The sequence below is a fragment of the Panulirus ornatus genome, chromosome 31 (genome assembly GCF_036320965.1).
Source record: "Panulirus ornatus isolate Po-2019 chromosome 31, ASM3632096v1, whole genome shotgun sequence".
NCBI lineage: Eukaryota > Metazoa > Arthropoda > Malacostraca > Decapoda > Palinuridae > Panulirus > Panulirus ornatus.
Window position 1 is genome coordinate 10954057 of NC_092254.1, and position 12063 is coordinate 10966119.

General features: G+C 40.1%; 1 protein-coding gene across 5 annotated transcripts in view; it reads left to right on the forward strand.

Moving 5' to 3' along the window:
* Positions 1-12063, forward strand: part of LOC139758810 (putative neural-cadherin 2) — an 831293-nt gene that overhangs the window by 129063 nt on the left and 690167 nt on the right. For all 5 annotated transcript variants that reach the window (XM_071680628.1, XM_071680630.1, XM_071680627.1 and 2 more), the window contains one exon: positions 980-1780. The gene's annotated coding sequence lies outside the window, so the exon portion shown is untranslated. The remainder of the gene's footprint in view (positions 1-979; positions 1781-12063) is intronic.

Sequence of the window (12063 nt, forward strand, 5' to 3'; positions counted from 1 at the left end):
GGTTGCTTTGCCCCTTATCCCTTCACGAACTAAGTTACTTACATTCTGTTTCTTCCTGAAGTTCCTGTTACTGATCCCGTTGCTGCTGCTTCTGTTGTTGATGCGCTGCATAAGTCTTTCTTAAAGGGAGTCTGCTGGAACAGGAGGAACAGAAATGTAAAGATGAGAGTAGTGAAATTTTATTCATTTTTCTATTATTCTTTGTTTTGTTTTTTACATCAGCGGCTGAAAAGTGGACGGAGATCTATTACACATTAATTACTGTTGTAAAAGTGTTTGGATTGGCTTGTATTAGGGCAGAGTGCAGTTCGTTACCGCGAGAATTTAGACACGAGTGGATGTTTGCCACTCTGAGCATCATAGAATATTGCTTGGGGTTGAGGGGAAATAGTACGCGCGCCACGCAGCGGTTTGGCCTTGATTTATCAGGAATGTGGCAGCTGATTGTTGTGTGGATACACAGTGTGAAGTCACATTAAAAGCCACTGTACCAGAATGACGAGCTCAAAGCAACCCTCCTTCCAGTTTAGCCTTTAACACCATCCCACCTACCTGAAACTATATTCCCGAGACATACACGAGTTATGCTTTCCCTTCTGCGCTACTGTATGATCTTGTCAATATATAGCCTTACTTTTGAATTCAAATATATTTAGGAAAAGGTATAACGTACTAGGACAGAGAATTTATGCACTTGATCGATTTCTGGTTGTCTTACGTGAGCAGATAAAACACTTGTAACGTCGTTGTAAAGTGTACTTTTCTCCCTTACGTTGTCGTGCTTTCCTAGACTTGTTTTCCATTTTTAGGGAAAGTTTAAAGAAGGGATCAAAATACTAATAGATCTGTCATATTGAGGGAGATGAATTCTTATATGTTGAGCGTGCGAGTTGATTTTCTTTATCATGTATTTCATGTACTTATTGTATGTTTTCTTATGTATTCATCATAAGTAATATATTTATTCTTCTTTGTGCAGGATCAGTGCTGATGGTGGCACCAGGATGATCCGTAGGCAGTACCAGCAGCAAAGCATCAGCCTCAGTGAGTTGAGACGTAATCTTAACCGAATCCAACTCCATCCTTGAGGGTTTTTCAAGCTCCACTCGATCATATAAACTGTTTCTCTCTCCGTACCAAGTCAGAGTGAATGGATACTGAGATAAGTTGGTGGTATCAACACCAACACAGTACTGAGCATTCTATATGTGTGTTGCTGTAGACTACAAGTCCCTGATTATGTCGGAGATTGGTGGTTAGGTCTCAACTGGCCATTAAGTGCAAGCTCTTATCACAACTAGTCACTGTTCTGTGAACGCCCCACTCTTTGGAACTATTACGCTTCCCCATTAAAACTAACTCGTGCATGGAAGACTTGCGTAAGTGTATCTTAATATCACTGCTTTATCAAACGGATATTTCGGTGTAGCAGATTTCAAGAGATATGATGATCCTTTACCACTGTGTTGTAAACACTTGAAGCTTTGATAAAAGATCTCAAGGACAAGAATATCAACCCAACTGTGTAGAACAAACACACAAAAAAAGAAGAAAAAAAAGGAAATCAAAACTTTCTGGTTCTCAATAAAGATGTGATCATTTTCGAGTACAGAAGACCCTAAGCAATGCTAAAGATTCTATACATATACACACACACCTCATCATCATCATCATCACTGCCCTGCCTGAATAGTTGAAACTTGGATGAAGACGAACCCTTAAAAACCACCTGTTTCGTCGACCTCCTGTTGACCCCACTGCAAGCAACAGTATCACAAAGGTTAGTAGCTATCACCTTGTGTCTTGTTATGGTGTCGGAATTTTATGTTTATTGTTTGGTAGGAAGTTGTCAGCTTAGAATCTCCTTTGACCATATTGCTTTCCAGAGCCATGAAAGGTTTGTCTTTAAATGTGATTTACGTATCATGAACACTGTTCATCATGTCTCTAATTATGGTAAATATTGAGTGTATGAATGTATATATATATATATATATATATATATATATATATATATATATATATATATATATATATATATATATTAGTAATAGTATGCAGATTTGTGAGCTAACTTAGGCAATCTTGATGGATCACTTACGATTGTTAAAGCCAAGTGATGGGGCAGCTTTAACTCTGGTGCGCGCGCGCGCACACACACACACACACACACACACACACACACACACAAAGAAGTTCGCGAGAAACTGACGACAGTAGAAATATTTACGATATTACATGTGCAGTAGTTACGTCCTGCTGTCGAGTGTAGACTAGATTGGTTAGGTTAGCGATTTTTTTTTTCTCAGCGATTACTATTGAACAGAAAAATTAAACTTATGTTCCGTAGAATAATATAGGTTATCATTTTCTCTCACCTGCAGTTTATTTTTTTTTTTCTGATGAAAACTCAATTTGATTGTACGTAAAGTAAGAAGTTCTATTTTTAGTGATTCATATTGACAAAACTTACCACCACGAACGCTAATTCTCTCGTGGGAAACTCGAAAAGCTACTGCAGGAGGGGGATAAAACATGATCCAAATTTTGTGGTTATGTCCAGACGGGAATGAAGTTCGAAAGCTACTGCAGAAGGAGGATAGAACATGGTCCAAATTTGGGGTTATATCCAGACGGATTGAAGTTCGGCGTATTGATGAAAGAAACACCATTGTCTTCATTTGCACAAATACGAAAAGGGGGGGAAAATGATTTACCCTGAAACAGGAAAACCCAAGACCCAAAATAATTCACCGCGAAAATCTTCGTCTACTTACATCGGGTTCACTTCTAGAATTATTGGTCACGCCACGTTTTCTTTGTCTCTCTGAGGTGAACCAATTTTTTAAATTTGAATTCATCAGCTTTTTTTTTTTTTTTAAGACTATGAGGAAATCGATGTAGTAAGTTGATTTTGATGATCTACGATGATGATCGCTTTAGCATCAAGTCTTAGATTATCACATTACCTTTATTAAAACCATGTTGGATAATGATAGATAATGCAGTTACATTCAACTCTGCCTCCTCACAGCGGATGATAGTAGTCCTCGGCATATATAAGAAAAAGAAAAAATAGACCAGGACACGTAATGGGAAGGTGCGTGTGTCTATTTTCAGTTGCCTCTTGTTCACCCGTTGTCCATATGATTCGCTGTCGTAATTCATGACGAGACTGGACAGTCTGTGATAACCCATTTCGTATTCAAGTTTTTTTGTTTCATTGTGTGGTATTGAAGGTTTCTTGTGTCGTATTTAAGGGTTCTTGTGTGTGTCGTATTTAAGGGTTCTTGTGTGTGTAGTATTTAAGGGTTCTTGTGTGTCGTATTTAAGGGTTCTTGTGTGTGTCGTATTTAAGGTTTCTTGTGTGTCGTATTTAAGGTTTCTTGTGCGTCGTATTCAGGGGTTCTTGTGTGTCAAGATTTCTTTTGCTTTCACTTTAGGGAATTGTATTTCAAACACAAAAGATAGTGTTATATGAACTTACAAGACAGAAATTTGAAGAATTCTGTAAAACGTTTTTCAACAGAAAATGTTGCGGCATGTTTCTCCAGACTCGAGTATTCACTAAAAAAAATACTTCAGCTTTCAAGTATTTGGTCAGAATTCTCTTCCCCAACAGAAAATCATGGAACGTCAAATGCCCTCAAATATTTTGATGACTGCGCCGAACCTCACAGAGTGAAGGGAAAATCATTCAGAATTAGCATATGTATATATATATATATATGTATATATGTATATATATATATATAAATTTTTGGAGCGGGGGGCTGGAAATCCTCCCCTCTCATTTTTTTTTTAATTTTCCAAAAGAAGGAACAGAGAATTGGGCCAGGTGAGGGTATTCCCTCAAAGGCCCAGTCCTCTGTTCTTAATGCTACCTCGCTAACGCGGGAAATGGCGAATAGTTTAAAAGAAAAAGAAAAGATATATATATATATATATATATATATATATATATATATATATATATATATATATATATATATATATACACAGAGAGAGAGAGAGAGAGAGAGAGAGAGAGAGAGAGAGAGAGAGAGAGAGAGAGAGAGAGAGAGAGAGACTATATGAAGATATACTTGTCAGAAATAATGTATAATGCAAGAAAATGTAAGATCGGTGTTCACGCTTTAAGGAAATATATTAGTACATATGCTTTTAGAAAGTCCTAATTATATTTTTACTAGGTATAACCCTACAAATACTGTAAAGAGTAAGCACGTATTTTTAGTGTAGTATAAGAAATAGTCACTACAAGAATATCAGGGTATATTTTGTGTGTGTGAGTATATTAGGTACATGGCTTTTGATTATAATTTAGTGTATTATTTTCTATTTTTGTTTCAAATGATCACTCCAAAAAAAGAAAGTAATGAAAGTTGTGGGAGAGAGAGAGAGAGAGAGAGAGAGAGAGAGAGAGAGAGAGAGAGAGAGAGAGAGAGAGGACTGTTGTAATTAATTGTCATCAAACTTGATAAATGAACCCACTTAAGAAAATGGAGGTGCGGGAGAGGTATTTGCATGCCATATAACAGGCGTAGAATTTTGTTCACATGTATAATTGTCATAATCATGACCTCATGTTTCATGGGGTTGAGTGAGAATAATGACAATACATAGTATTTTTTTTTCTTTCTTTTAGCAATTCAAACTTGAGAAAGCTGGATTCTGTTGCGTTGAAAACTGTGAGTGAATGTTCTTTCTCACTAGTGTTACCCAGATGATACTCTGTCAGCCTTTATGCTTCCTTCGGCGCTTGTGAGAGGATGGTCAAATATGCTGGGTCCACTGTAGATCGTGGTCTCAAGTGGTGCAGCCCAGATCCGTTTTCTAAATATTTTCGGCATTTCTTTCTTATTCGGAACTGTTTCACCGGACGGGGTTCGTGTTTCGAAACACTCTCATACCACTTGTTCGGGGATTCCTATGATGTTCATATACTGATGTAGAAGAGTTACGAAATAAGAGTAATTAGATTCAATCAGATAAATCCTTACGCAACACCTTGAGCATAAACAGTACGATCCAAGAGCTAAAATAATACGACCCAAGAGCAAGATAATACGACCCTTGGGGTTCGGGTTAGTGAAGCACTCTGGGGTCAAAATGTATCTTACTTATGGAGGATACGTTTAAGAACGAGTGCAACACTGTGTTGTAAATAACACATAAACCAAGTCATTAATACAAATTCAAATTGCTTTTGTTGCGTCCTGTATCTACATGAAATTTGTTGGTATATACATACGTTGATCAGAAACAGACCCACTAACTACTGCAGTTAGTTGGTATATACATACGTTGGTATATACATACGTTGATCAGAAGCAGACTCACAGACCACTAACTACTGCAGTTAGTTGGTATATACATACGTTGGTATATACATACGTTGATCAGAAGCAGACCCACTAACTACTGCAGTTAGTTGGTATATACATACGTTGGTATATACATACGTTGATCAGAAGCAGACCCACTAACTACTGCAGTTAGTTGGTATATACATACGTTGGTATATACATACGTTGATCAGAAGCAGACTCACAGACCACTAACTACTGCAGTTAGTTAAGGGAATAATTGTCCTCCACAGTGAAGCAGAAGTTAGCGTGGTTGATGTTACGTCTTACGCCTCGTGAACATGACCCTACGTACGACCCTTCTATTCAAGGGTCGTGCCTTCATGGTGTTAAGGGTCGAATATTGAACGACCATTTCCTTGACTATTTTTTCTTTGTAAGTTGTGAATTCATTTTCAGTCTTATCAGTATATGTTGGATCAGAAAAAAAAAAACCCCACTTGTTTTGTGCAAAGATATTCAGCAAATTGCTTAAAATCTTCGTAAAACAAGATCGTTTTCTTATGCCTACGTTAGGTCATTCATACATGCGTCTTAAACTCCGTGAAATATTCACCAGATTCATCCAGAAATATTCTGAAGTGTAGTTTCGAACGTACCAGTTAAACGTTAAGGAAAACAGTCGTCATTTGGGCCATTGGAAAATTGAGCCTTTAAGCTCCTGGTGAAACGAAGTCGAGACGCTGTTCCTCCGGTGTAGCTTCTACTGCTGCTGCTGCTCCTGTTGCCTGACTCTCTCTCACTCTCTCTCTCTCTCTCTCTCTCTCTCTCTCTCTCTCTCTCTCTCTCTCTCTCTCTTTCTCTCTCTCTCTCTCTCCTGGTGTTGCTGATTCTGATGTTGTATCTCGTGCGAGGGGTGAGGGGAAGAGAGAGAGAGAGAGAGAGAGAGAGAGAGAGAGAGAGAGAGAGAGAGAGAGAGAGAGAGAGAGAGAGAGAGTATTAGGAGGAGCGGTAGTTGTGAACGTGGAGGTGTGGGTTGAAGATGTTGAGCTAGTGAGTGTGAAATTTGAGGATCGAGGTTATAGGGTGAGAAGTGTGGGGAGAGAGAGAGAGAGAGAGAGAGAGAGAGAGAGAGAGAGAGAGAGAGAGAGAGAGAGAGAGAGAGAGAGAGAGAGAGAGAGAGAGAGAAGGGGAGGGGGGTATGTCGGTCGAGGGGAAGGGTTGGAGATGATGTGGTTGAGTGGGAGGTGAGGGATGAGACGTGTGGTGGGTGGGTAAGGGTGATGAGTGCACGAAGCTGAAGATGCGAGACGAAGAGGGAGGTAAGTAGGTAGAGTATATGGGAGGTACATGTAAGGGACAGTTAGCATGAGATCTGATAGGCGCGACGAAGTTATCTTTAACATGAATCTCAAATTGTGGGAGAAACTGGTTGGGGAAAATTCGATGGGCGGGGGGAATTCCTGTGTGAGGTGCGAAATGTTGGGTAACGCAGTAAGCAGGAGAGATGCATGGGAGAGTGGGAGAGACGGATTAAGGACAGGGGGATGGGATGGAGTGAGGGGATTCAGGAGACGAAGGATGGAAAGAGAAGGATTGACTGGCAAAATGTGGAGGGGTGAAGTGGAATCAGACGTCGGGAATATGAAGGAAGAAGGAAGGGAGGGAGGGATGGAGGATCAGAAATTAGGATGCCCCTGGCTCTCTCTCTCAGCAGAGTCCTCGTCTTTTATATATGCAGATGGCACGACCATCTACTTCCGATTGCTGCACGTGTCATGTGAATTCTTAAGCGAGGGAGAGAAGGGGGTAGGACGATGGATTGTATGAATAAACGAATGTTTGTTAGAGTCGTCCACAGAGGGTATTTTAAAGAATTTGGATGTGAGAATTAGCTAAGGAGGTGGTGGTACGTGCATTATCCCCCGGTTCGATGGTGTAAATGTGTCACAAATCGCTGTCTGTTATTGTCCCGTGAGTCTATTGTGTCCTGTGTCCCTGCCGACGTTGTCCATATGGAAGCGACTGAGGTGAATGTTCTTGATCTTTTAGTTCTTGTAAGATCGATTATAACGCACGAGTTTAGAACGATTCTAATACAGATTAGGTTATAGATTAGGATCCTACTAATGGTGTTCTTGAACTCGTATAGCCAGTGGTGGAATCCATATACTAAGATTTGATATGGGGTGAATTCCATTCTTAAGGAGGGAACGGGGAATCTGTCATGGATATTGTGTTAAGGGTTCATCATATGCTAATCGCCGTGTGTGTGTGTGTGTGTGTGTGTGTGTGTGTTGTGTGTGTGTGTGTGTGTGTGTTGTGTGTGTGCATGCTGCATCTATGGGGAAGCAAAGCAAGGGTGAAATTTTTCAAGACGTGTTTTCGAAGAGGATTTACGAGCAGTTCAGTTCATAAGACACGGGTGACTTATAGTCTTGATGGAAGGGTTGAGAAATTTGAATAAGTATCACATTATTCGAAATACATTTTAAACGGAGGTTTGAAACTTCTTCATACTTATGATGAAATGTTAACCATTGAATAATCCAGTTCATTTGGCCTTGTTCGTGTGTGTATTCATATACTCTCTGGCACAAGGGTGGATTCTTCTTTTTAGGGGAGCAGATTTCCTAAGACTGTTAAGAGGATCCTAGAGTTTTGTGCTGGTATCTTCAGCGGTTTTGCACCGTTTTCGCTAAGTTTAGCTGTGGGAAGGGAACGTAGTGATTGCGAATTATGGACATCATTTGTTTGGCATAAGGTACGTGGGGGTTGGGGGATGACTCTGGCAGTTGTTCTTACTGCTGAATATTCCTGGCAGATCAGTCGTCCAATATTAGCCAAAGGTGTCCTCGTTTTACCTTCAAGGCTTTCACAGCACATTAAGAACCTTGGAAGACGGAAGAGGAGGAAGGGGGGAACACACTAAGAAAAGAAGCAATAAGAATATACTCGCCTTGAAGATAAGTGATATGAATTTTGGGGGAGCGAAATGGAGACGTTGAGATGGGGGAGGGCCGTCAGAGAGAGAGAGAGAGAGAGAGAGAGAGAGAGAGAGAGAGAGAGAGAGAGAGAGAGCGAGAGAGAGAGAGAGGTGGAGTAGCGGTGTCTTGTCGCAAAATTATTGGAACGGGGAGACAGGGTGTATGTGTGTGGTGGGGGGAGGGGATCAGCTTCGTAAACATTCAGTGTTGTCATGTTCCAGAGAGAGAGAGAGAGAGAGAGAGAGAGAGAGAGAGAGAGACCCCTGTGGGAAATAATGTGCAGCCAGGAAGGAAATGATATTTATACCTGCATCCCTTTAGCCAATTTCGAAGTTCACGCTGGGCCTGGATATGGAGCGAGGATCATTTCGTGTATGACATTATCCTCTGAACCTCTGAAAGTTTATTCTTTTTAAGTGATAGAAATAATGAGAAACTTGTTTATGATGGTTTCTCCTGGTCGACAGCATCAGAATATATATATATATATATATATATATATATATATATATATATATATATATATATATATATATATATATATATATATATATTTCTATTTTATTTAGGTACGTCACTGAGGAATATCATTGGTGCATAAAACTTCAGAGCTTGTGTGCCTGAGGACAGAATTTGATGCCAAGGATGAACGCTGTAAATGAAACTAAAACGTAAATATTACAAAGCCATGTGTAAGTCCCCGGTTAACATGTCACGATTTCAAAACTCAATTACGTTGAATAGAATTGTAACCGATGATTATACTCCCTCATAAAAGTTAATTAGTTTTAACACCTAAATACTGTGTAGACTACGTATATATATATATATATATATATATATATATATATATATATATATATATATATATATATATATATATATATATATCTAAGAGTATATTGAAAAAATATATAACCAATAGTGCATAAAGAAAACTCTGAAACAAATTATGAACATGACTACACATGCATTACATTACGCTGTGATGTGAAATATTATCAAACTTTCCATTTTATTTTATTAAAAAAGGTATTGCTCTCTTCATTTATGAAATTTTTTTCTCGTATTTTCTTGTGTGTGTGTGTGTGTGTGTGTGTGTGTGTCAGAGAGAGAGAGAGAGAGAGAGAGAGAGAGAGAGAGAGAGAGAGAGAGAGAGAGAGATGACATCTCAGCTCCATTTTGATCTGCTGTGCTCGCCTCGCCTCGCCTCGCCTCGTCTCGTCTCTCCGCTTTCGTTATCATCAACATTACCATTCCACCTCTTCCTCCTCCATAACCACTACACTATCCTCACTACCGCTATGTTTATCATCATCGTCACGGACGCACTCGTCACCACCTTGTCGAAAGTGAGGCTGACCATACACACACACACACACACACACCCTTTTTTTCCCCCTTTTTAAGAAAGGGAGGTGAACCATAGACTCTCTTCCTCCTTGTTGGAAGGGAGATGGACCACTTACCATCCCTCCGGCTGCACGTACATACGGAGGAAATGCTTTCATACGATTCACTGATGTAGTTTGCATTAAGTCTTCATTTCATGTTAACAGTGACACACTACCAGGGCCTCTGAAGCCTTCACAGTGACACACTACCCTGGTCTCTGAAACCTTCACAGTGACACACTGCCCTGGTCTCTGAAGCCTTCACAGTGACACACTACCCTGGTCTCTGAAGCCTTCACAGTGACACACTACCCTGGTCTCTGAAGCCTTCACAGTGACACACTACCCTGGTCTCTGAAGCCTTCACAGTGACACACTACCCTGGTCTCTGAAGCCTTCACAGTGACACACTGCCCTGGTCTCTGAAACCTTCACAGTGACACACTGCCCTGGTCTCTGAAGCCTTCACAGTGACACACTGCCCTGGTCTCTGTAGCCTTCACAGTGACACACTGCCCTGGTCTCTGAAGCCTTCACAATGACACACTGCCCTGGTCTCTGAAGCCTTCACAATGACACACTGCCCTGGTCTCTGAAGCCTTCACAATGACACACTGCCCTGGTCTCTGAAACCTTCACAATGACACACTACCCTGGTCTCTGAAGCCTTCACAATGACACACTACCCTGGTCTCTGAAGCCTTCACAATGACACACTACCCTGGTCTCTGAAGCCTTTATACATATGAACACTGGCACTGTGCAGAAACCGATATTGTCTGAGTGCCAATAGGTTGTTGGCTAAATCCAGACGCTATTATTGCTAAGCCGTTAGTAAACACCATCGCTTTAACTCCAGCACTTTCTGAGTCCTTTATGGTTAGGTTAGGTTAGGTTAGGCTGTGACTTTGAAGATTAAATTTCTATCATTTCCGTATATGATGTATGGTACGTAGCCAGGTCTAATGGCCTTTTTAACTGTTGATATCCAAGTGAAATCCAACTAAATTAAAGTAGGGATTTTTCACAAGAGTACCATGTGTGTGTGTGTGTGTGTGTGTGTGTGTGTGTGTGTGTGTGATTGCTAGGTACTTTCAGAATGTCGCGTTCGTGTGAACGTTGTTATTATGTGAATTACGGTTCATTAGTGTCTATTTAGCTGCAGTCGCTCGGTGAACGTAATCACGATTATGAAGCCGTGGAAGTAATTGTGTTGCTAACCAGTTTCGCTTGGAACAATTTTTTTTTTGTATAACTAACGTTTCAAAACTTTTATGATAGTTTTGATATATTTTAAGGGAGCGATGATATATATACACTTGGAATGATATCGATTGACTGTGATGGGTGGCTGTGCTTCGTCTGTGTGGGAGGTTTTCTCTCGAAAGATGAAGAAGATCTGGTTGAAAAACAAGAGGGAAGGAAGTTCTTCATGAAGTAGTCATATTCCCTTTGGCGTATAGACCGAACTAGTGCTCTCGGTGTCTTGGACGAACACATATTAATACAGCAAGGCCGTCAATGTACTGAAATGAATTATCACAATGTTATCAGTTTGTTTCTGGACATTATCTGTATAGTAACCGTTGCTTATTGTAAACAGTGGCGTATATTGTTGAATCGAATCATCATCATCATTATCATTATACCGATATAAGGTTACAGATTCAGCCAGCCCTACACACACACACACACACACACACACACACACTCACTCACACATACTCACAAATACACGATCGATTATATAAGCAAGAGATAGGTGCCCCAGGAGTGTATCACACTATCCTCACCCTGCATACATAGGTAATCACAAAGTGCCATCATTAATCTAACGATATTACTGAGAATGATGACCCATTGGGCGGACATTATCAAACATGAGCCAGGATTTTGAAAAAATCCAGACACAAGATTTATCAGAGCTGAGCTTCATGCTTAGCGAAGTATTGCTGGTGATTTTAACTGGTCATTTGCACAGGGATCTCACGGACCATATCCAGAACCATGGAAGGAGAAGGATAAAAGAATTTTTACCGTCCTAGTTTTTCATCATAGTGTTTATGAATAATCCACTGCCATCATTTTTCGTAATTTTAAATCGTGTCCAACAATAATTGCATATGTTTTCTTATGTATAAACAAGTTGTTACATTTGCCAAGGCAGCTGTAAAGTCTCACTTTTACCTACACGTAGTAGTGCCACCAGTTCGTGAATGATGATGACATTCATATTCCCTGACAGTCGTGTTAGAACGTAGAATAATTATTCTATAGGGGTTGTTTTAGTCACCATGTGAATGTGTTTACATGTCTGATGGAGCAAGCAATGCATGTGACTCACACACACACACACACACACACTGTGTTTCT